Below are 4,088 nucleotides of genomic sequence, written 5' to 3' on the forward strand. Positions count from 1 at the left end.
AGCTTCCCCCACTCGAGCCACCAAAGCACTGCACAGTCAATGAATTAAAGTTTAGAGTCCAGCGTTTAGAAAGAGGCATGCTCTTTGGCCCATGGAGTTCATGGCCATCGACCACTCGCACACTAGTTCTGTGCTGCCCCAATTGACCTCCAATTTCAATGGCAAATAAAATAGATATATCTCCCTCTCTCCTTCTCGTCCTCTCTCCCTCTCTACCTCTCTCACTCTCTCTCTCCCCTTCCCTATCTCCCTCTCTCTCCCCTGCCTCTCCCTTAGATGTGGCCCTTGTGGCTAAGGGGATCAGGGGGTATGGAGAGAAGGCAGGTACGGGATACTGAGTTGGATGATCAGCCATGATCATATTGAATGGCGGTGCAGGCTCGAAGGGCCGAATGGCCCATACTCCTGCACCTAATTTCTATGTTTCTATGTTTCTGAATTTCCCTGAGGAGATCAATAAAGTATTTATTATTATTATTATTATTATTATTATTCTTATTATTATTATTATTATTATTAAACTCTTTTTTTTTTTTTTTTTTTTTACTACAATTCTGCACGTCTTTGGAATATTAGAGGAAACCGGAGAACCCGGAGAAAATGGGTGACGTTGCAGGTCGAGACCCTTCTTCAGACTCAAATGCAGATAGAGTTAACGGCCTGTCCCACTTACGAGACCTTTACAGGCGGAACCCGTCATAGGTTGCCGAAATTTTCAACATGTTGAAAGTTCAACGGCGACCAGGAAGACGCTACGACTCTTTGGAGAACTCTCATGACCGTAGGGCTGTATGGCCGTGAGAGGTCACCTGCAACATGTCGCCAGGGGGGGGGTCACCTGTATGGTCGTGAGTGGTCTCCAAAGAGTCGTAGTGTCTTTCTGGTCGCCACTGAATTTTCACCATGTTGAAAATTTCGGCGACCTATGACCCTGTGCCGGCAGTCGCCTGTAAAAGTTGCGTACGTTGGACAGGTCCTTCAGAGTCAGAGAGTGATACAGTGTGGAAACAGGCCCTTTGGCCCAACTCACCCACAACGGCCAACAATGTGTAGCAAAGAACTGCAGATGCTGGCTTAAATACAATGTAGACACAAAATGCTGGAGTAATTCAGCGGGACAGGCAGCATCTCTGGAGCGAAGGGATGGGTGAGTTACTCCAGCATTCTGTGTGTTATCACTTGGGCCTGACATCCAGAGACATCGTGTTTCACGCTAGGATTTTCCTTTCATTATCCAATAGTATTGAATTAGCTCCCTTCAGTACTCTTCTGGATCTATCGGCTCAGAAGCCAAACTAAGCAAAGAATTCATGGTCAAATCCACTGGACCCTTTGTATCATCTTGCACAGTTAAGGGCCGGTCCCACGAGCATACGACAGCTTCCAAACCGGAAGCGGGGGCCGCGCGGAGGTCGAGTGATCCCGTACGAGTTGACGTGAAGTTCGAGCGAAGTCTGCGCGTGACGTACGGCGTCAAGACGCCGCGCACGCCCGTCGAGGCGGTGCGTACGGCCCCAATGTGGCTGCGTGCCGGTAGACCGTTGCCGCGCAGAATTTTTGAACACGGTCAGTTTTTCGGAGCCCCACGCGATGTCGGAACCAGCTCCATACGGCTCTGGCGATCAAAGTGGGACCGGCCCCGCGAGGCCGTACGGCTCAAGCGACCACGTTAGGTTGCGCTTGCCGCATGGAGTCGCATGCTCGTGGGACAGGCCCTTTATGCTTAAGGCAAGTCAAAGCTAATTGATTCAGGACAAGAGAGATGGTGAACAAGTGGTACTGACATGTAAGACAGCAACATTGGTATTAGATGTCATCGTGACACTAAAGGTAAGGGAGAATGAAATGGATGGCTTGTAATATTGTAGATAAGAACATGAGTAGATTGGGAATCATGTTACCAAATGGTTTCAAATACTTTTTAAGGCTATCTCCAGTAAGTTTTCTCTGGTCTCTAGAGTAGAGCCATTGACCTGATGTGGAGCCGACCTTAGTTCGCAATGGTTGGAAGATTAATGAAGAAACAACATTCACCATTTTAATAAACAACTCAGCTCTGCCAATGACTTCAGGCAGTAGCTCCATTTGTTAGGTTGTTCTGACATTTGTAAACCTCTTGGGTTTTGCTCTTCCATTATATGAATTTATTAATTAGATCTTGTTTTGTACGTCAGTGACGTAATCCTGCATTTTGCCGTTGAACTTGTTCGTGGCGTTTCGCTCCCCCGTCGGAGTGTTTCTATTCAGCAATATTTCTTTCTTTCTCAGCCCGTCGTCTTGCTTCCCTTGATTTCTTTCACAAATTGTGTGGGGAGGAACTGCAGATGCTGGTTAAAACCGAAGTCAGGCACAAAATGCTGGAGTAACTCAGCGGGACAGGCAGCGCCTCTGGAGCGAAGGAATGGGTGACGTTTTGGGTTGAAACTCTTCTTCAGACTAGTCTCTGGAGAGGAGGAGACAAACAATAGTCTAAGGATGGTTCTCAACCCGAAACGTCACCCATTTCTTCTCTCCAGATAATGCTGCCTGTCTCACTGAGTTACTCCAGTCTCTATCTTCTTTCACAAATTGCTGTTTTCTCTCAATTTCTCCACTGTCTGTATCTGTTCCATCCCTCGTTCACCAGATCTCCTTTTCAGACACTTCAACCACATCAGACTCCTTTCTTCCCTGGGCCTCCTCCACTGTCAGAGTGAGGCCCAGTGCAAATTGGAGGAACAGCTCCTCATATTTCGCTTGGGCAGTGTACAACCCAGTGGTATAAAAGGTGATCTCATTGAAACATATAAGATTGTTAAGGGTTTGGACACACTTGAGGCAGGAAACATGTTTCGCTGGTGAAAAATATCAGCGCTGACTCCCTGAGCAATGGCTCCCTCTTCTGTCTCTAATTGGCAACACCGCGATCAGTGCTCCCTTTGATCTTCATTCCTGTCTGCAAATTGCTGGACATAGACACAAAATGCTGGAGTAACTCAGCGGGACAGGCAGCATCTCTGGAGAGAAGGAATGGGTGACGTTTCAGATCGAGACCCTTCTACAGAACGAGAGTCAAATGAGAGGTGCAGAATAAATCAGAGGTGGCTCGATGACCAAGGAAAGGTGGAGCCCACAATGGTCCATTGTTGGCTGTGGAAGAGGTGATAACGAAGGGATACGAACAGTGGAACTAACATGTTTCCTGCCTCTTGCGTGTCCAAACCCTTAACAATCTTATATGTTTCATTTTATCAACTCTGCTTTTTTTTTTGTCAACCAGCATCTGCAGTTCCTTGTGCCTTGGTTTTTGGTCCAAGTTGCATGTGGTCAGGGCTATTGAGTTAGTAAGAACGGCTCATTGGTACAAGATCCTTGTCCCTCAGCTGGACTTACCTGCGCAACTTGCTGGGAATGGATACTGGGGATTGAGGGACAAACATCTCACAAAGCAGTGTGTAGACCACATTGTCCACACAATCAAGAACCACCAATAAATTCCTCTTCTCCCCCCTCCTCCAGGCAGAAGGTACAAAAGCTTGAAAGCAGGTTCCAACAGATTCAAGGGGCTGTCCCACTTGGGTGACCTCATTGGCAAGTTTAGAAGAGTTTTAAAAAATGACATGTTGAAGACCTCCTTCGACTATGTTGAAGACCACCTTCCACTAGCTACAACTAGACACGACTAACTTCGGGAAAATTGGACACCGAATAGTGGAGAGTGAAGACGATCTCCTTCGACCTCCCTTCGACTATGTTGTAGACTATCTACGACTACCTTCGACTACCCTCAATTACTTACGACTAACAAGCCGACCGACTAAACCTACGAGTAATAAAAGTATCGATTTTTTCCACGGCGCCCTTATTTTACGCGCGGGCATTTTTTAACATATTGTAAAATACGCCGCGACCTAGCTGAGGCCTCGAGTACGCGGAGACCACTCTCGAGCATGAAGGAGAGTTACGAAGACCTCCTATGACCTCCTGTCGACCATGTTGCGAGTATGAGTCGAGGGCAAACTCGCCAGAACTCGCGGATTAGGTCACCCAAGAGGAACCGTCCCTTCAGGAACAATTTCGTCCCCTCTGTTATCGGACTACTGAATGGT

This window comes from Leucoraja erinacea, chromosome 36 (genome assembly GCF_028641065.1).
Source record: "Leucoraja erinacea ecotype New England chromosome 36, Leri_hhj_1, whole genome shotgun sequence".
In the NCBI taxonomy this organism is placed as follows: domain Eukaryota; kingdom Metazoa; phylum Chordata; class Chondrichthyes; order Rajiformes; family Rajidae; genus Leucoraja; species Leucoraja erinaceus.